The sequence below is a fragment of the Hemicordylus capensis genome, chromosome 2 (genome assembly GCF_027244095.1).
Source record: "Hemicordylus capensis ecotype Gifberg chromosome 2, rHemCap1.1.pri, whole genome shotgun sequence".
Lineage (NCBI taxonomy): Eukaryota > Metazoa > Chordata > Lepidosauria > Squamata > Cordylidae > Hemicordylus > Hemicordylus capensis.
Window position 1 is genome coordinate 284286515 of NC_069658.1, and position 22339 is coordinate 284308853.

Below are 22339 nucleotides of genomic sequence, written 5' to 3' on the forward strand. Positions count from 1 at the left end.
AATGTAGATGACTGGAGCACAGGTAGAGAAAGACTCAGCTTGAATCCGACAGACTGAAACATAGAGCTCATTTGAAGATTTATGCTCAGGTGATACGTGCAGCAAAGAAGCAATTCTTTTCTGCCCGTATTGCATCCGCAAGTTCATGTCCGGCAGAGTTATTCAGGGTTGTGAGGGAGCTAGTATGTGCCCCTCCTTCCTGGAATCAAAATCTGGAACCATCAATTACCTGCTGTGATGTGTTTAATGAATTCTTTGTGGGGGAAATATCTCGTATTCGGGCCGACATAGATTCCATCTCCACAATTACTTCGGTGTCTGATATGGAGGTATCCAGCAGCTCCTATTAGGTGTTTAGGCTGGATCATTTCCAGTTTGTGACTCCTGAGGATGTGGACAAGCTGATTGGAATGGTGCGGCCTACCACCTGTTCTCTTGACCCTTGCCCAACATGGCTTATACTATCTGGTGGGGAGGGGAGGTTGTTGTAGAAGGCCTGGTAGAGATGATAAATAGGCCTCTGAGGGAAGGTAGGATGCCTCCTAGTGTTAAGGAGGCAATTATTAGACCGCTTCTGAAGAAGACTACCTTGGATCCCTCAGAGCTGAGTAACTACAGGCCTGTCTCCAACCTTCCGTGGCTGGGCAAGGTAATTGAGAGGGTGGTGGCCTCCCAGCTCCAGACAGAGGAAACTGATTATCTTGACCCATTTCAAATTGGCTTCCAGGTTGGCTATGAGGTGAAGACTGCCTTGGTGAGCCTGATGGATGATCTCCAATTGGGAATGAATAGAGGAAGTGTGACTCTGTTGGTCCTTTTGGACCTCTTGGCGGTTTTCAATACTATCTACCACAGTATCCTTCTGGAACGTCTGGGGGGTTAGGGGTCAGAGGCACTGCTCTACAGTGGTTCCGCTCCTACCTCTCAGACAGGTTCCAGATGATGTCCCTTGGAGACTGTTGTTCTTCAAAATCTGAACTTTTGTATGGTGTCCCTCAGGGCTCCATATTGTCTCCGATGTTGTTTAACATCTACATGAAACCGCTGGGAGAGATCATTAGGAGATTTGGTACAGGGTGTTATCAGTATGCTGATGACACCCAAATCTATTTCTCCATGTCAGCATCATCGGGAGAGGGCATAACCTCCCTAAATGCCTGCCTGGGGTCGGTAATGGGCTAGATGAGGGACAACAAACTGAAGCTGAATCCAGATAAGATGGAGGTACTCATTGTGCGAGGTCAGAACCTGAGAGACGATTTTGATCTGCCTGTTCTGGATGGGGTCACACTTCCCCAGAAGGAACAGGTATGCAGTCTAGGGGTGCTTCTGGATCCAATAGTGCCCCAGGTTGAGGCAGTGGCCAGAGATGTCTTCTATCAGCTTCGGCTGATATGCCAGCTGCGCCCGTTTCTTGAGATAGATTACCTCAAAACAGTGGTGCATCTGCTAGTAACCTCCAGACTGGATTACTGCAATGTGCTCTATGTTGGGCTGCCCTTGTACATAGTCTGGAAACTATGTACAGTTGGTCCAAAATGCAGCAGCCAGGGTGGTCTCTGGGTCATCTAGGAGAGACCATATTACTCCTATATTGAAAGAGTTACACTGGCTGCCGATATGTTTCCAAGCAAAATACAAGGTGTTAGTTATAACCTATAAAGCCCTAAACAGCTTGGGCCCTGGGTATTTAAGAGAACATCTTCTTTGCTATGAACCCCACTGCCCATTGAGATCATCAGGAGAGGTCTATCTGCATTTGCCACCGGCTCATCTGGTAGCTACTCAGGGATGTGCCTTCTCCGTTGCTGCCCCAAGGCTTTGGAATGCACTCCCTAGTGAAATAAGAGCCTCCCCATCTCTGAAAACTTTTAAAAAGTCTTAAAAGATGCATCTGTTCACCCAGGCTTTTAACTGAAATTGTTTTGATTGTTTTAATGTTGTTTTTAGAATATTGCTTTAAAATTTTTAATTGTTTTATATTTCTTGTTTTGTTTTTGTTTTTAACTAATGTTTTACTTTTGTTTTTATGTTGTTGTAAACCACCCAGAGATGTAAGTTTTCGGCAGTACACAAATATTATTTATAAATAAATAAATTTGGGCTGGACCTCCATTTTCTGAAAGAAGTCCTCTTCCCTTTTATAGCTTCCCTGACTCTACTTGCCAGCCACACTGGCGTCCTCTTGAACTTAGTGGTGGTACCTTTCTTCCTCCTTGGTATACATTCCAACTGTGCTTCTAGTATTGTGGTTTTAAATAGCTTCCATGCTTTCTGGAGTGATCTGACTTTCCTGACTTTCCATTTAGATAAAATGCTAATTTTATCTAACAGAATACAGGAAATAAAAGATAGAAAATACATATCGAACTCAAAGATATTTTGGCTCACATTCATGTATCTTTACAATGCCATGTTCTTATCATAATTAATCAACAGAAGCAGAAACTGGGAACAGATGGGAATAAAATGTTGGAGCCAGATAAAGATTTTAAAAAGTCAATATATGTACAACATTAGAACGTTTCCTAAAAAGCTAACTGCCCAACCAACTGCCCAAGACACAACCAATATCACAAAAATAGCATTTAAATCACAGATTCACCTACACAGAACCTTTTAATGATGGCATTGTTATTACATTATTTTGACTCCTCCAAACCTTTATCATTAAATCCCACCTTACATTTCCATACATAAGTTTCCCTGTACTAGAACTGAAGGACTGGGGGGAAAACAGGTTTTCCCCAACACCAATGTGTATTATAAGACCAAAAGACTAGAGACGTGCACAGAACCGGTGACTGCTGGTTTGAAGGTGGAGAAAAATAGCTTTAAGAACCGAGGAGGGTGCTCTTATCCACCTACCCCCACTGTGTTTCTTCCACCGGCTCTATGCTTCAAAACAGGGGTGTACCTCCTTGCTGCCCTTGCTGCTGGTGTTGTGGACCAGAAGTACCCAGAAGTGCCCGGGGCAGTTGCGTGCACACAATGTGTGTGACCACGAGCATGCCATTAGTGCCAACATGTACACATGCATCGCCAACATGCCAACATGTACACATGCACCGGGCACTTCCGGTCCACCATGTACACTGCCACCCCGCGGGACCATTTTAAAGCACAGCACCAGTGGGGGAAATGTGGCGGCAGGGTGGAGAGCACCCACCTCGGTCCCTAAAGTTATTCCCCCCACCTTTGAACTGGCCGAACTGCCTTACTTTCAAACCGGTTTGGAGGTCCGTAAAAGGGCCTCTGAACCAATTTGTGCACATCCTTACCAAAGACCATTCACAGTACTTGGCAATTATAATTTCTGTATACTGCAGGCTCTGTTATGAGAAAAGCCTGTTCAGGAGCTACAAGCAGCACCCCTTTATATGATTTGGAATTTCAGGCTTACAGTCTCCATCTTGGCTACCTGGACTCATGGGACCTACACATGCCCATATTTGGCAAACTCTCAGCCAGTCGCTCAGCACAAACAGCATGGGGCAACTTTACCTCAGGTCAAGTATGACATATGACTGCAAGATATTCCTTAGAGAACCAACCTCCCCTGGATTTTTTCCTGATTCCCTGGCTTGCAAGTGGCATGATTGCCTCTCCTCCACCCCATCCTTCTGCTTGGTCCCTGGAAAGAAGCACCCCAGCATTCCCCATCCTGCAAATGTGTCAGAAACACCAATGTATTTGGAAGAAGGTATTACTGATTTTTTATTTATATATATATATATATATATATATATATATATATATATATATATATATATTCTCTCTCCCTCCCCCCCTCTCTCTCCCCCTCCCTCACCTTCCTATCTCCCCCCTCATCAAGGTTTTATTGCCTTTCATCACCTGCCTAACTATTTTTCATTTCCTGTCCCCCCAAAATCCTTGAATATATCTGAATGTACCTTGCTCATATCTCAAGTATTTATTTCTCGACCAAAGCTTTGCTCAAATTGACACTATAATGGACTGCTCACTCTAGTCTCACTAATTCCCCACACAAGCCCAAAAGTAGTCTTGGGACACTCCACCAGCATTCCAGAACAGTTCATTTAACAGCACATACAGCTCAAATTATCTAATCAGTCAGTCAGTCAGTCATGTTTATTTACGGTCATAGACCAAAATTTAAAGCATACATAATAATACACATGATATTATAATAATATATACATGATACAAACAGAGACATAGACTCATCCATATCAGCAGTTTCCAGTTTCTGTTTCAGATACCTCCATCTTCTGAATCATGTAAAAGAAATCAGTTTTATTATTGGATATATACACACCAAATCAATAAGCAAACTAGTGAAATAGTAGAGAAGCTTACTCCCATGTAAACCTCCAGTTCTCTGAGTTTCATGAAGATTAAAACAAAAGTTTAGAATCTATTGATATTTCAGATATTGGCACTGGTTGATTAAAGAAAGAAATCTCAGGTGCTATTTTTCAAAACTGTATTATTTATTGTTTAAGTGATGTGACATGGATTTTATGTGGCTAGTTTATGTGACTAGCCGCCAACTGCTGCTAGTTGCAGCAGTTGGCAGCTTCATACAACATGCCTGCTGGAAGTGCACACTCACTGAGAATCTCTGGTTCCTGACTTATTGACTTCTGAGCGGTAGTGTGAACCCACCCTAAGTCTGGCATAACAACTGTGATGGGACGTACAGCTAGGAGCTGGAGAGTGAGTGCATGAGAATGCGTGTTGCCATAGGAGTCATAGTAGGAAACAGAGGCTGCAAAGCCAAAAGCCGTGTAATAAATCTATCAAACACGTAATATATACACAGTCTGAAAAGACAATAGCACTGAATGGGTCAAACAATGGAAGAATCCACCACAGTCCCTATATGAACATGGGTGCATACACCAATACAAAACAATAGTCAATTAGAGCCATTGTTCCGGGATAAATAGTTGAAAAATCAGAGCCCAGAAAATGAATTGGAGCATGTAATCCAAAGATAACATCCAAGGGGGTGTCCCATGAAGGATGAGATGTAATGCTGGGTATATTCGCTCTTATTTTCAATCCTTTTTTGTATACAGGTGTTGAATTATATTTATTTTCTCAGTAGGTATTTCTGTTCATGTTCTTTCAATATGCATTCCTGTTCGTGTTCTCGACAGGTGTCCTAGGCTGTAGACCTGTTTCCTCCTGCAATGACAAGGCTTCGTCAGGAGAAAAGAAGCTGAATATTTAATATATATATTTTTTGTTAATATACAACATTTGTCATTGGTATATGTCAACCCAGGCAATAACAGAAGTCAAAACACATTTACTTACATTTGTATTCTTCAATAGTGTCACTGCACTATAAGGTGGCTTTTGAATTCAAAAGATCCTACCAAAGATCCTACCAAGATCCTACCAGTATTTGGTAGGATCTTTTGAATTCAAAAGCCACCTTATAGTGCAGTGACACTATTGAAGAATACAAATGTAAGTAAATGTGTTTTGACTTCTGTTATTGCCTGGGTTGACATATACCAATGACAAATGTTGTATATTAACAAAAAAAATATATTAAATATTCAGCTTCTTTTCTCCTGACGAAGCCTTGCCATTGCAGGAGGAAACAGGTCTACAGCCTAGGACACCTGTCGAGAACACGAACAGGAATGCATATTGAAAGAACATGAACAGAAATACCTACTGAGAAAATAAATATAATTCAACACCTGTATACAAAAAAGGATTGAAAATAAGAGCGAATATACCCAGCATTACATCATCCTTCATGGGACACCCCCTTGGATGTTATCTTTGGATTACATGCTCCAATTCATTTTCTGGGCTCTGATTTTTCAACTATTTATCCCGGAACAATGGCTCTAATTGACTATTGTTTTGTATTGGTGTATGCACCCATGTTCATATAGGGACTGTGGTGGATTCTTCCATTGTTTGACCCATTCAGTGCTATTGTCTTTTCAGACTATGCATATATTATGTGTTTAATAGATTTATTACATGGCTTTTGGCTTTGCAGCCTCTGTTTCCTGTTGGGTTTTCCGTGCCTTCCTCATTCTTTGCATAGGAGTCATAGTAAGCAGAATGTTTGAGGGAGGAATTTAAATAAGGACAATTGGTTAAGAGAAGACCGTTGGGGTTGGAGGCAGTGGGAGCAGCAAGTTCGGTGTGAGAAGTTGGACAGAGCATAGCAGAGAAATTGTTCAAGGGTTTGCGTGAGACTTGAATGATGAATGCAAGGAGACTGTAGACTTCACAGGGTTGTTGTGAGGAGAAACCTAAGTATGTAGTACACCGCTCTGGGCTCCTTGGAGGAAGAGCGGGATATAAAATGTAAAAAAAAAAATAAAAAAAAAATAAATAAACCAGCAGTACACTGGGGCAGGGCTCTAAAAGTGGCCAAGGGTTAAGCCTGGGAAAGAAACCTTGAATGAGAAAGGTGCCCAGAAGTGAAACCTCAAATAGGAAGGTCTGTATTGATTCACTAAGTCTGCAAACCAAGTTTTATTTACCTCTATCCCAGTTATATCACTTCCCTAAATGTTACGTTTTATCAAGAAGGAAAAGGCACGCAGAGTTAAGCAGCTGACGTACTTAGCAACTTTGTAGAGAAGTTTATGTGCCCTGCCTTGCAGAGATCTTTATTCAAATCGTTTGTAAACAATAAATTTATTTTTGTTTTTGTTCTACACCTCAAGCTCTGTTTCATTTGTATACTGAACATATACACCTATCCTGCTCCCGTGAGGCTGAGTAACCAAGGTGTTGAGTATGGAGAACAAGATAATAAACAATCATATGGATGCAGCAAAAGAAAGTAAAAACTGAATAAATTCACAGAATCTGGAGACTAAGTTGTTATAAAACAATATAAAAACAAATCACCTCCCTGGACTTGATAGGGGAGTCAGGGTGGGTTCCTGACAACAACCTATAAACTTATTTCAATTTCTGACTTCAAAAGAGCCCTTCTGAACAATAATATCCAGGTACCCATTTTACAAACACACATGAGACCCTGAACAAATTGTGGGGAAAGAGAGAAAATATTTGTTCCTTCGAACTTCCCCCTTCTTTCACCACTCTTTTTGATTCCTCAGCTTGAAGCTTGACTGAAAGCTCTGCAAAGCCAGTTCTAAGCCAAGCAGAGTTGATGTCATCGACAGAAATGAGGAGCACTGCTGCACTCTTTCTTTGCCCAAGCCCAAGGTGAGCTCAAGGAAGTGCGCTCAGTCAACACATTTTCCCCCATGGGTGGCCTTGGGGCTTTTGACTCCACATTCTCTGTACTGCCAGTATCCTCTGTGGCTGGACAAGAGAGTATATGAATCAACTATCACCACTGGTTGGGGGGAGGTGGTGGTAGGTACTTCTGACCCCATATTTCTGGAAGAGTTGGGAAAGAAAGTGGAGAATGTCACTAACCTTGCAGAAACTGCCAGTTTTGCAACTTCATTCTCTGCAAGCACATCCTAAAAATTTCACACAAACACATGATAAAAGAGTGTCTAAAAGGAGTCAACAACTCTTGACAAAGTCATGGACTTTCAGTTCATTTGGCTAGGCAGCAGCAAGCAATAATAATCCTGTTACCAATAGCGGGAAGTCAGGAGCCATTATTATCCATAAGGTATCCTATAGTTTTTTGTTCATTAAGATAAGGGTTATCTCTATGGAAAGGAAGCTGGTTTTGTGGTAGCAAGCATGAATTGTGCCCTTTGCTCAGCAGGATACACCCAGGTTTGCATTTAAAGGGGAGACTACTTGAGAGCACTGTAAGATATTCCCCTTAGGAGATGAGGCCACTCTGGGAAGAGCACCTGAATGTTTACATTTAGAAGATTCCAAGTTCCTTCCTTGTCATCTCCATGTTAGAGCTGAGACTCCTGCCTGTAACCTTGGAGAAGCTGCTGCCAGTAACCCCTGCTAACTGAACAGAGACACCATTTTAAAGTGGTGATTCTCTTATATTTAGCAGGGGGAGAGCAACTAGCCCTATCCAACCCCAGCACAGCATCCCTCCAGTGGCTGTTGCTGGTATATAACTTATGTTTCTTTTTAAATTGTGAGGCCTTTGGGGACAGGGGACCATCTTATTTATGTATTTTTCTATGTAAACCACTTTGAGAATTATGTTGAAGAGCGGTATATAAATATTCATAGTTGTAATAGTCTGTGTAGACAATACTGAGCTAGATGGACCTAGGGTCTGTCTTGGTATAAGGGAGCTTCCTGTGCTCCTAAAATGCTGAAGACCTTTTCAAATCAGAACAGTGACAAGCACTGAATTAAACAACAATTCCTGTTGCACTTTGCTGCAGTTGTACTAAACATGGCAATTAGAAGATAGAAACATTGCTTGGTTGCATAGGCCCTATGTCACTGAGACGTTTGTTATCTTAGTACAGAGTCATGATGTCCTGACTGCCAGAAATGCACAGCATGTACAAACATAGCAATGCAGCTTCTCTAAACAGCATTTAATACAGAAACCTTTCAGGAGGCCTCCCACTTGCTGGCCTTAATGCAAGAACATGCAGTAGATCACAGAGAACAAGCAAACCAAAGCTTCAGTTTACAATACAACACATTCAAACATTTCATTCTTACAACAACACCCTGGGATAACAACCTTTCAGTTCTGAATAGATAAGTATGTTCTTATGCAAAAGCAACTCTGAGAAAATACAATTTGGCTGTAGTCAGTTCCACAGAAATTATTAAATCATCTTAACAGTCATTAGGAAAGGTCTACTCTAGCGATGCTGTCAGAAGGCCAGAAAAGCAGATTCCAAGGAAGTACCCGACAAATAGAGACTTGTATGCAAGTCCCTAAACGAGCAGAAAGACAAAATGAAGTCAAAAGGTCAAGAATAAGTTCAGCTGCCACTGGAATAATTTATCTCCTGCTTAACTGTCCTTCCCTTGTCCTTTTGCCATGTATTGCTGGCAGAACTAGAAGTAGTATAGAGCACCAGCTGTTCCAAGACTGTTCTTTGTCACTCTTACTATCTTTCTGCTCATCTCCCAGCATACCTTGAAATTAAAGGACAGGTCATACCACAGAACAAAGAAGCTGAAGAACTACACATGGATTTTTAGCCTACTTTCCTTCAGGAAAGTAAGCTTATGAGATCACCCAGCAGAGTGTGTGTGTGTCTGTGTGTGTGTGTGTGTCTGTGTGTGTCCTTGGCATCAACTTTGCAATCTCTTAGCCCATATGAACCAAACTGGGTACAGTTGTAGGGACACTTCAGTGGCATAGTTTCTGATTATGTCATCTACCCCGATTCAAGATGGTGGACTCATAAATGTTTGATGGGCAAGTGAGCAAACTTTAGACCATCTATCTGATCTGAAACAAATTTGGTACAGTTGTAGTGAGTGACACATAGGGACTTCTCAGTGGTGTAGTTTGTGATTATGTCAACTACCCCAATTCAAGATGGCAGATGCATGAATATTTGAGGTATGAGTGGACTAACTTGTGAATCACCTAACTGATCTGAACCAAAGTTAGAACAGTTGTATGAACAGATAGGGACACCTCAATGGCATATTTTGTGATGATGTTATCCACGCCAATTCAAGATGGTGGGCACATGAATGTTTGATGCACAAGTGTGCTAACTTGTAAGGATATTAATTATAAATTAAGAAGTTTATAGCACATGGACATGGCCCAGTCTCCGGAGGGCCTGTGCAAGTCCTCCAAAGCTAATTCCCAGCAAGCATTTGCTGGCTGGGTACATTTATTTCCCTTCCCTCCAGCAAGGGAGAGAAAGGGAAATAAATGCAACCAGCCAGCCAACTCTGGTTGGGAATGAACTCTGGAGGGCTCGTGCAATCTTTCCGTGGCTTGTGGCCAGGTTCTTTGTACCTGTCCACTCAATGGTGGCTCTGCCCCTGGGCTGCTATTATCATGCAGTGCTCTTCCCCTAAGTCAGAAATTGCTCTTCCATTAATGGAAGAAAGTTTCCAGCTAATAGAATGGTATTTTTTGATCCACTCTGTAGTGTTTAACCATCCCTAAAACTACAAATACAGTGCACAGTGCACACAGTTTGCATGAGAAAACCTATCCATTTTAACACTAAAATTATCATGATAGAAAAAAGGAAAAACCAGTAACTTAGTATTCAGTAACTTGATAAAAAGTGAGAAATTGTGAAATATTGAAGAAATAGGAATGAAAATATTGCTGTTCCTGTTAAAATAATATTGAAGGAATAGGAATCATGGAATGAATGGAATAATAATGAAACAGAAAACCTATAGAAAGGAGATGAAGAAGGGGGAAAGTGAAAGATCAAGAACAAGCCAAGTGTGAGGAAGGCTCAAAATCTTGATCTTTATACAGGATGTATAAAATCCTTGAGGACTTGTAGTATGATACACATTCCAAAATTAAATAAAATGAAATAAGAATGCAATAATTTGGCATTTTAATTCAGAGACCCAACCAAACTGAAATTTGTGGAAGCAGGACTACAATTGTAAATTACTACTGCGTTCACGTTCTCTCTCAATAGATAGATAGATCAATAGATAGATAGATGAATGGGAGTGTGAAGGTTGACACACACACACACACACACACACACACACACACACACATACCACACACACAGTTTGTTGGAGCCAGTGTGGTGTAGTGGCTAGAGTGTTGAACTATGACCAGGAAGACCTGAGTTCAAATCCCCATTCAGCCATGAAACTCACTGGGTGACTTGGGGCCAGTCATGCATCTCTCAGCCTAACCTACCTCACAGGGTTATGGTGAGGATAAACATATCCATGTACACTGCTCTGGGATCCTTAGAGGAAGAACAGAATATAAATGTAAAAAATAATATAATACATAAAATGTATTCCAAATTAAATGCCAGGCTAAATTTAAAAAAACAATTCCTTCAAGCACTGGACACTAGATTTTTCTGCCAGAGGATGGATGAAATCAGTATCTCGTCAGCTAAGCAAAGTTTACCACAACAGCTTGCTCTGGATTGGATCATTAGAGTCATACAATCAATGACTCCTTTCACCTCCAGTGTAAAGTAGTACTTATACTACCAGCATTTTATACTAAATCAAACTCTGTAAAGCTGCTTGATTGTCCTCACTGATTTATGGCAGAAGAAATCTACAACTATAAAAACGTGCAATTGATTATATTTTAATATCATAGAAGAGATAAATATACGTAGCTATAAAACATCTTTTGAATGTCAAGCTCTGTTGGACTGAAACATGGTTTCAAAATTACTAGCATGGCAATGTAATTCCAGAAGAGCTGCAGAAGCAAAAATGTGCTTCCCAGTTAGAGCTTATCAACATAAATTCTAGGAACCGCTCTTATAAGGCACGCGTTGACCTTAAATAAGAGACTCAAATGCACGAATCCTCTAGCCCTCTTAATAATGAAGTATTAAAAATCTGCATATGGCATTAAGAGTTTTACAGTCCAAACCTATTCATGTTAGAAGCAAGAGCGTGTTCAATGACTTACTCCCGATGGGACTGTGGTCCTACTTCCACAAATTTCATAGTTTGGTCAGCTCCTTGAATTAACTTTACTGAACATTATCTATGGTATATATCTGAATAGGCACAATTTAATTCAACTTAATGCAAGGAATATAACAAAGCTTCTTAAAATGAGTCGTCATAGACAATAATGTTCACAGTGTCAGAATTTGTCGTTGTGGGTTCAGCTTTCTTCTTAAAATTGCAACATCTGAAGTAGCATGCTGGCTCACTGGGATAAATGGGGAAATTACCTCTACCATCTTGGAATTCAGACTTCATTGCCACAAAGAATTTAGACCATGTGACAAGAGGTTACACATTTATGAAGCACAACTGTATAAAAGAAAAATGCCCTTGTGTCACACATTACAATGAGAAACTGAAGAACATCAATGTATTAAAAATCCATATTTCTGGAAATGGGAGAGGAGCTTACTCCTGGAAAGATTATACATTCAGAAATGCATAAAGTAGCCATTGTTACAGTGTTCTGTTATTTTATCTCCTTATTTATTTTATGTTAGTCACATTTTTTTTAAAAAAGACTATAACAATAAATAGCCAACACAATTATGTAAAACTGGAGGAAATGAATTCAGTCAATTCATATTAAACTCACTAGGAGCATTTCATTGTAATAAATGTTCCCAGAATATTTGCAGCTAACAATTTGAAGTTATAATTTGCAATTTTAGGGTTTTTAAGAAGTGACATATATTACAGACCCAAAAAAAAGGCCACTGAGGAATCCATAGGGATGGAAAAGAAGAAATGATGATGGAAATATCCATTATCCAGTTTTATTTATTTATTTATTTAGAATATTTCTATACTGCCCAAAACTTGCATCTTGCATAGAAACTTGTATAGAAAGTTTTTGATCGTTCTATGTCTACAATCTTACAGGGAATCTTTCATATGTAAATTAAGATTTTCCCCCTTGACATCCTAGAAAATGTGTGTAATTTGGTAACTAATATGGAGAGAAAGCCCACATTAATATTGTGTCAGACAGATTCAGCAGACTAGCAGGTACCATGCTTCTACGAGATTCTCATTTCTTCTAATACCCAATTATATCCATCCCTTCAAAATAGAAATTATACCGATACCTAAAAATTCAGAATACGGTAGATAGCTATAGACTTTGCAGTAGCAGCCTCTTAACCCAAAGATCCCTATCTCTGAATCAGTCATCTTAATATTTGTATTTGAATAAATATTTAAATTTTAAAAGGCAAAATTATTCAAACGTGACAAAAGTATTAAAATGTGGCAAAAATACAACCTTGAGATTTTTAAAAATTAAAACCAGTATAGAAATTTAACAGCAAATAAATAAAATAATAAGTGTTGTATTTTCCATATAGACAGATAGATACTACCTCAGTCTTTTTTCTTTCCTTTTGTTCAGATAATTGAATATTAACAACCTTTGCAAGCTATCAGTTGTACATCTAAGAATTCCTATGTGGAAATATTACATGTTTAAGAATCAGCATGAAATTATATGCTTTGCCCGGTGTAAAGATGGACAAGATCCTTAGATCTCTGGAGTTTTTCCATCATACTATTAGTGTTCAGTATGCTGCATGCTTTACAATGCATCTTTTACAATGCAAGCTCCCCTGTTACAATGCATCTTTCAAGACCTGGAGCAAGACCCATGGATACTCCCTACACTGTAAAAAGGCCTTCTTAGACTTCCAACATAAAGGGACTACCATAACTAAGAAAATATTTGTATGAATTGAACTTAGGACAGATGTAGTCAAGGGTAAAAAAGAGCAGGGAGCAAGACCAATAGTTATACAGTACTAACCAACAGCACACCTCAGGTTAGGGCCATGTTACCATAAGGACCTATTTCCACAGAGTTCTGCTCAACCCATAAAGAGCAGGGAGAGAGGCTTTCATGCATGCCCCACCACCTTCTGAAGTATGGTTGGTGGTGGAGCATGGGCAGGCCTTTTCTGTGGTGGTCCCATTTCTTTAACTCCCTGCCTATTCATCTCCAGCATACCTCCTTCCTGTTTAGTTTCAAACAACAGCTGGAGATGTTTCAACTTCAGCTAGCTTTCCCTTAAATTATGTTTTCCTTTCTTCCTGCTTCTGTATCTATCTATATATTTATTTCTCCTAGGCATACCCATCTAGGAGAAATAAGATGAGCTGCATGCATGGCAGCTCTCGCGGGAAAAGCGGCCTGGGAGATAGCGATGGGGATGGGAAGACAATGGTGGCAGCAGGGCAGGCAGACCACTGGGGACAAGGAAGCAACAGAGGCGGTGGTGGGCTGGGCTGCGCCAGCCGCTGGGAACAGGAGGCAGCAGTGGGCTGGCCTGGGCCGGCCACTGGGAACAGGAGGAGGCGGCGGGCTGGGCTGGCTGCTGGGAACAGAAGACAACACCAGGAGAAGCCGGGAGGAGGTGGTGGGCCAGCTTTCAGGCTGGCCCACAAGCCAGAAAGCGCTGGGTGGGGGGAGTGGAAGCGGGCCGACTGGCCCACCAGAAAACACAGGGGGCAGAAGCAGGCGGGGGGGGGAGTAGCCAGTCAGCCAGAAAGCCAGGCATGCCAATGTGGGGCGGGGGGGCAGCAGCGGTGAGTGGGTGGGCCGGCCCAAGGAGCAGATGCTCTGCACCCGGCCCAGCTAGTTTTAATAACTGATTGCCATGCCTTTTACTACTAATGTTTTATTTTACTGTATTGTATTTTGACTGCACTTTGATTGTCTTTCCTTGTATTTTCTTTTATTTTGTAAGTCTCTTTGAATTCACTTGGTGAAAATTTTAGTGGGATACAAATCTTTTAAATCCATCAATCAATTTAAAATATTAGTTTTGACCTTTAAATCCTTAAATAGCCTCAGCCCTGATGATATCAAGGAATGTATTGTCTTGTATTGGCCCTTCTCCCCATCCAGCACTTAACAACAATAACAACAACAACAACAGATATGCATATACCGCTTCTCAGCCAAAGTTTCCGAAGTGGTTTACATAGAGAAATAATAAATAAACAAGGTGGATCTTAAGATCTTCTGTGGGATTCTTGCTTTCCTATGGGGAGACTAAATTAGACACCTTGAGATACAAGACTTATCAATAGCAGCCATGACACTCTGAAATGCAATCCAGAGGGAAGTACTGAGTTTTGTGTGTTTGCAGTGGCGGGCGGGGGGGGGGGGGAGTGTTGTAAGGCAGGTTGCAACTTTTATTATTCAGAAATACTTCAGTTATTAATCTGCTGGTTCTGTGGCTTTCTGCTTTGATCCTTGTTGTTTTGAACTTTTTAAATACCATTTGTTTTTGTGCCCAGTGAAGTTTGTATGAGTAAAAGGTAAAGTGTGCCATCAAGTTGATTTCGACTCCTGGCACCAACAGAGCCCTGTAGTTTTCTTATGGTAGAATACAGGAGGGGTTTACCATTGCCTACTTCCACACAGTATGAGATGATGTCTTTCAGCATCTTCCTATATCACTGCTGCCCAATATAGTACCAGTGGAGATTCGAACCGGCAACCTTCTGCTTGTTAGCAATAGCAATAGCACTTACATTTATATACCGCTCTATAGCTGGAAGTTCTTTAAGCGGTTTACAATGATTTGCATATTGCCCCCCAACATTCTGGGTACTCATTTTACCGACCTCGGAAGGATGGAAGGCTGAGTCAACCTTGAGCCCCTTGGTCAGGATCGAACTTGTAACCTTCTGGTTACAGGGTGGCAGTTTTACCACTGCGCCACCAGGGGCTCAGACTAAATGCTTAGTCAAGCATTTCCCTGCTGTGCCACTTAAAGTGGCTTTGTATGAGTAGCAGTATACTTTCAAGCAATGTACAATTTTAGCTGAATTCATATTCCTTCTTTACCACTTTGTTCACCAGACTTATTTTATTTACTTCTTAAAAGTATACTGCACAGCAGTATACTTTTAAGAAGTAAATAAAATAAGTCTGGTGAACAAAGTGGTAAAGAAGGAATATGAATCCAACTAAAATTGTATATTGCCTGAAATTCAGTAAAACAAGTGTGAACATTTTGCTTGTACACATAGTTTCTTCCAAATTAAGCTCTCATGTCCACTTCACAAACTGCTTTTACAAGTCAGAACATTTTTGAGATGACTCAGAAACCATAGCCCCTATTATTCTGAATGCTGCTGGCTACTGCAGCAGTCACATCTATAATAGTATTTTCGAAAGGGCAGAGTTGCCACTTTCACTCCAGATACATCCATGGTATGGCATGGCTAAGACATATGTTTAGCATATGAGATAGTGGTAGCCATGGCATATGGCTCAACTTTAGGAAAAGTCATATGGAAATGTCAAAATATAAATGGTAACATGGAAGGATCAAGACCTGGGGTTATGGAATAGGCAAAATAAAGAGATTGTAACAAGCAGAGAATTACCTGAGTCTTTGTGGACTGCTCCTAGATGAATACAAAACAAGAGGGAGATTGCTACAATCACCCCAAACATCTTTCTCAAAGAAAGAAAGAAAGAAAGAAAGAAAGAAAGAAAGAAAGAAAGAAAGAAAGAATTGAAAATTTAAGCCATTTCCCCCATTCTTGCAGAATCCATATAAGATTGTTGTTCTGACCAAGTTCAACCTACAGCACAGCAATCAGGAGTCACAATGCTCTTTGGAAATAGAAAAACACTGAACAATTGGATTCAATGCAGTTTGCTTTCTTCTTATGTCTAACATCTTTCTTTCCATTCATTTTGTAACTACAAAACAGACGGGAAGATCTGACCTAAGGTTAGAGAGGAGTTTTACAAATTCCTGTCCTATAAGTCCATTTGCATATTATTTTCAAGAGCTGAAAATAAAGCTAAACCTCAATCTCTCAAAGGAATTCTTCTTGAGGTGAGGCACAAACACAAGATAAAGTAACATACATGTAGAATAGAATCCTTTCAAAAGACACAACTCAGTTCACAAGCAAGGCAATTTAGTCTGAATTTCTTCTAAATGTAATCTAGATTTTAGGTTTATTCATTTTTAAATGCATGTGTACTTCAGAATTATCAGGTAGTATTATCAAACAGCATTGCGAACATTATGCCATGTTGCTCCAGGAAACAAGGAGCAAGTTTCATTTCTTTTATTACACTGGAAAAATGTTCTGCCCTACCTCTTATTCTTTGTTTTGTTTTTAAAAAATCTCTGATCTTAGCATTAAAAATAAATCATATTGTTTTAAAAAATAACAAGTCTGTAATAAACAACAGTATCTCAAGCCTGATACGTCTAAAAATATTCTGAATTAAAACTAAGAGAAATAGAACCCATGAAAAGGCAGTAGAGGTGTTTGTACTAGCCAGTTTCTGCTACCAACAGATTCTTCCAACAAAATCTGTGCACACAGAACCTGACTCAGAAGTTATCATGGCAAACACCATGATTGTTCTGCGCAACTGACTAAGTAGGTACAGCCACAGAGATATTCTTGCTGAGAGTGCCATCAAGTGTTATAATTTGGGGGGAAATTGGCTCAACTATCATATTATTCCAGCTAACCACAAGGTTCACAGTGGTACTGAAGAATGTTTAACATTTAGACAATGGTTTACAACTTGTTTAGGTAGCTCTGCTATACACATGCTAGATGTTTAGCACTGCAGAGCTTGAAAGGTTTCTTATCCATTCTCATTTCACTATGAAACCAAAGACTGCCATCATTTGTAGAGCAAATTCTGCATCACTACCTGAATCTTTCAGTTACGGGAAGGGTAAATCCCGTTTGTTCCAATTCATAAAGTAAGAATTTAGCTTAATGAAATAAATGTTCAGACATCCACTAGACTTCTGGAATGCTATTCTGTGGTCTGATTTGTTCTGCTGGGTCCTGGGGGCCTCTGGACACAGGGTATGTGACAGGATATGGGGGTCCTAGGGAAAATGCTGTGCTGAGGCTCCCAGTGGCTCAGTGCAGAGACTCAGCAATCTGGAGCACTTCTCAGCAGCTGCACTAGCTACTGCCATCTTGGTCTAACAATGCAGTGTACCTGTTCTATTGCTGAGTCACAGACCCAGCAATTAGATGAGTACATTGGACAGTTGTTAAAAACATGTTGACTCCCACAAAGTACTTTGGATTGAGCTCTGGATTGCTTCCACCAAGTTGCTCCCAAACAAGCTGGAAACTGAACAGGGCCTCCACGCTTGGCCATGAGCATTGGGAAGGGCTGTAGCTCAGTGGAACAGCATGTGCTTTGCATGCAGAAGATCCCAGGTTTAATTCCCGGCATCTCCTGGTAGGGCAGGGTAAGACTATGTATAAGATTTTATTAAGCATTGCGCATACACTGTCAAGCCATCTTGACACATGTATAAGGACAGCCATCTTGACACAACAGCCTTGACACAACAGCCATCGTATAAGGAATAGAATGTTGCGGGGGGGGGGGTATAGTTACAATTCTCCAGGTGATGAGAAATTGTGATGTTAACAGTATATACATCCCAAGTGGATTTTCTGTGACCACTTCTGTATTTGTCAACTATGCCCATGGAATACACAAGTAGTTCAGTGGTAGAGCAGATGCTTTGAAGATCTCAAGTTCAGTTTCTGGCCTCTGTCTGAAACCTTGGGACAGCTGCTGCCAGTCAGTGTAGACAACAATATGCAAGATGGGCCCGCAGTTTGATTCAGTATAAGGCAGCTTCATATATTAAATATTGTTTATGACATATAAGGTTGAAGTTCAAATAAACACAATGAGCAGCTTTCATGCTAACTTACTCAACAATACTACTCAGGAGTTACTCTATAGGTTTGCTTAATTTCAGTAAGAATACTCAGGAGTAATTTAGTCTGGATGCTACCCACTATGTTTACACCTTGTGGGTTTTATGAACAATAATTGTGCATTGGAAATAAAATAATTGTACAAAGTTGATATTGCTGCATATCCACATATGATTTTTAAAAGCAATTTTGCTTTCCCCTTAAGAAAAAGTACAAACTGTACTTGTTTCCAAGACCATTGAGGAAAGGGCTCTTTTACCAGCATTTCTGCAGTGAATATTACAAGCTGCTATTAAATAATTCTGTCAAAAACTCTTTCTAAAAATATCTGCTTCAAAGGCATTTGAAACCAAGCTTTGTGTATAATGAATACATTTCCACACCTGTCTGCATGCATCCCAGAAATGTTATTTGCAGTGCCATAAAAGTCAGACAGAACCTCTGTAATAAATCCTTATTTCTTGTTTATAGCTTTTTCCGTTGAAAAAAGTCACCTACGTCTGAAACTCTGCATGCAAGAGTCTCAGCAAGAAATCAAATCACCTTTATAACAAGTTTCCAAAGTGTCTATAAAACTTCAGCCACATCCCTCAAAATTGGATAATGCAGAATGTGCTGCACTTGGCAGCATTATCACATGCTGTTGAAAGGAATTCAGCTATCAGTCTAGTTGAATGCAGAATGAGGTATCATCAGGGTTTTTTTTACCCATCCTTTAAACACATGAAGCTACCTTGTACAAAGTAAGACTACCTAGTCCAGTACTGTCTATTCTGTCTGGCAATGGCTCTACAAGAGTTTTTCTGAGCCGTGCTAACTAGGACCCTTCTTACTGGAGATGGATTTGGCATCCTCGCCATGAAAAGAATGTGCTACCCTTTGGCAGACAGCAAGACAAAACTATACGGTGTCTATACTCAAGGCAATGGGAAAGAACAGACCTGTTTTAGAAAGCCAGCAGTGGATCAACCGAAGACTATTTTGAGTGTTTTTTTAAAAAAAAACAACACCCTATCAAATTCAGTCACAAAATAAATCACAGTATTCAACCCAGAATTCCTGAGGGGCAGTCAGGTAAATAAAACTTAAATTGTCAAGCATGGATAGCCACACAAAGAATGCATTGCAGAGAGCAGTTCGGGATGAACAGGATGACCTCCTGAGACTAAATGACCTAGTTTAATTAACATCTATAACTGCAGTGAACAAGATTCATTTCTAATCTCTTACCAAGAGTTGACAAATTGTACAAAGCTTATAAGGATGTTATAGCTGAAGGGGATCTATGCGCAGTAGTGGAAGTTTAAAAGCTGGCTGAGACTAGGAGGCAGAGCAAATTTGCTCTCAAGCAGCCCTTTTGATGGAGAATTAAGAAAGAGAAGACTGCAGTTTTGCCACCCTTCTAATTAGATGTATAAAACAAACACTTCAGCTTACAAATAAAGAGACACTCAATGAAAGTTGGATTTTTTGGCAGAAAGCATCTCTGACCCCTAGTGCTCACAAAAGTTAGAGCAAAAAGATGCTCAGTGAAACTAACATTGTAGATCAGTAAAAACACAGTAGCATTACCATCTTGCACTGTCCACGCTGCAAAAGAGGACCATAAGGGACTGGACTAGGATTCTTCTCTAGCCCCAAAATCCAGTATTTAGTATTTAGCAAATGTGTTCATTATTTCAAAATAACAATACTACACCTGAAGATTAAAAATATGTATACAGAGAATGCAGTGGTGTTACAGGTAGCTTCAGAATAAAACCAGAGGAATCATGCAGATTTGAATTACTGGCAACCTTATTCATAACTATTTAGGGGGAAAAAGATTTGACCTCTCAGAGAGGAACTAACTTCTAGCAAGATAATATAGCCCCAGAAGGGGCTCACATCAATAATTCTGAGTTCATCAACATGAAATCCCTCAGGATTCCACCCTATTGTTATCCCCTCTCCCTTCCAAATATATTTTGGCATGACATTACTAACTACACCACCTCCTCATCGTTCAGGAGAGTGAAGCTATCTGCTCTGTAATAGCACAAACTCTACTTCTTGCATTTCATGGCCTTTTGGCCCTTCTGTTTACAACTGGATAACACTTCATGCATTTAATGAAGTGGGCTCTGTCCACAAAAGCTTATACCATCACAAAGCTGCAGACCTTCTCTGGAATAAAATAGTCAGATTTACTTCTGAGAAAACATGCACAGGGTTGTTGTAAATCTGTTATGCCTCCGAGAAGACACGAGATTCTTTCCTGTGCTGATATATCTGATTTTATGTACATGTGTGCATTGCTCTCTGAAGTGCTTATTCTCGGTTCTAAGCTTTTATTGCCCCATGGAAGCAAAGCAAGAGCCTGCAGAGTGTGTGTGTGTGTGTGTGTGTGTGTGTGTGTGTGTGTGTGTGTGGTGGGAGGTGTGTGTTTTGTTTTGTTTTTCACAATATATTTATTCTTACAAAATGAGGTGGGAGTAAGTGTAAAAGAAAGAGGAGGCAGGAGCAAGCAACGCAGCTTTCAGATACTGCCTCAGATAAGAGCCCCTGGAGTCTTTCCCCCCCAAAGCAAGATTGTTGAAAGAAATTTGTAGATTTCATCTCTCCTTGGCAAAGCTAAAAGGATGCTGCAAATGCCGGAGAAGTGGGGGGTGGGGGTGGCAGGGGGTACAAAGGAAAATTTCTGATTCTAAAAAGCTGATCTGCATTCGTTGATGATCTGAGGCAATAAACCCAGGCTGAGAAAGAGAGATGCAGCAGTGAGAAAACTTGAGCCCATTGCATTGCAAAAACAGCCGTGTCCTTCCTATACGATTAGCATGACGATGATGATCAGAAGGAAGCAAACCCGCCGCCTCCGGCATCCCCGCACGCTCCCTTTCCTTTCTACCAAGCTTCACACATGGAAAGAAACTAGGGTGGGCGTTAAAGCCCCTAACTTTGCTGCTCCCAAAGTTTACACACACACACACCCTACAATGTAAACCCCTAAACTCCCCACCCCTAAACCAGCCAAAACTTACCCAAGAACAGGCTGACAACAACTCAACCCCCCTCGCATGCCCCGATGGGCAGGCATATAATGGGTTCAAACCCAATAGAGTCACTCCCCCCCGCCCGCACCCCCACACACACACACCAAGCCACACACACAGCAAAAGTTTGCCTTGCCTTCCTCCGCACGCAGCACTCGTCCCCGGCAGCAACTCTGCTTCGGCCACCCACCTGGAATGCAACTGGGCACGTTGTGCTGTCGCTTGCTTTTCCCCAGGAGCAGCCTCGAGTCTATAATCCTGCGGCTTCTCCTGCAACGCCCGCCGCTGCTTCTGGAGCCGACAGCGCAGCGCTCGCAGACGCCGCGATAGGGACGGCTGACAGCCAGGGAGAGAGGGCGGGCGAAAGGCGGCGCGGCTGGGAGGGGGGGCGAGACGAGGAGGACACCGAGCGGGCGCTCATCAAAGGCGCGCGGGCGGGCTGCTGGAGGAAGCTCTCTCGCCTCGCAGAACTCTGTCTCACGCGCGCGGCGCGCGGCGCCACTTCAAAGGCGAACACACGCGCTCTCTCCCGCGTCCCCTGCCCGCCCTTTAGCAGCCCCCCTCAGCGCGCGCTCCCTTGCCACGGAGAAGTGGTCTCCTTGCCAAAAAGAATGCAAAAGAACAAGGCGGGGGATTCTTCGGTGAATGCCGCCCCCACGCACCAGCAAGGGCGCAGCAGAGGCGGCTTATGAATAAAAATTAATTTATTATTATTATTATTATTATTATTATTATTATTTAGAACCCCAGGCAGTGCTTCGAGTCTTCGATACCTATTGCCAGTTCTAGAGCTCAGCGCCGCCGCCGCCGCCGCCCCCACGCAAGCTGCGAATCAGTGCTTAATTTCTAAAATAAGAGGTGGATGCCGGATTCGCGCCTCCCTAGAAATCACGTCCTTTGTCCTAAAAGCTCATTTCATGTAATCTGAGTTAGGTAGGCAGTTGGGATTAATCAAATGGTGACAGGATTTCTGGGTCCTAGACAGCAATTCTAGCAGTGCGGTCCTCAAGATGTTCGTCCAA

General features: G+C 41.2%; 1 protein-coding gene across 4 annotated transcripts in view; it reads right to left on the minus strand.

Annotated features, from left to right (window-relative positions):
- CNTN3 (contactin 3) overlaps positions 1–21843 on the minus strand; it is a 397708-nt gene extending 375865 nt beyond the window's left edge. For 2 of the 4 annotated variants that reach the window (XM_053297698.1, XM_053297696.1), the window contains exon 1: positions 21508–21842. The gene's annotated coding sequence lies outside the window, so the exon portion shown is untranslated. Of the gene's footprint in view, positions 1–21453 lie in introns of all 4 variants that reach the window. The other 2 variants (XM_053297700.1, XM_053297697.1) reach the window with 2 other exon arrangements.
- Positions 21844–22339: the final 496 nt, after the last annotated feature.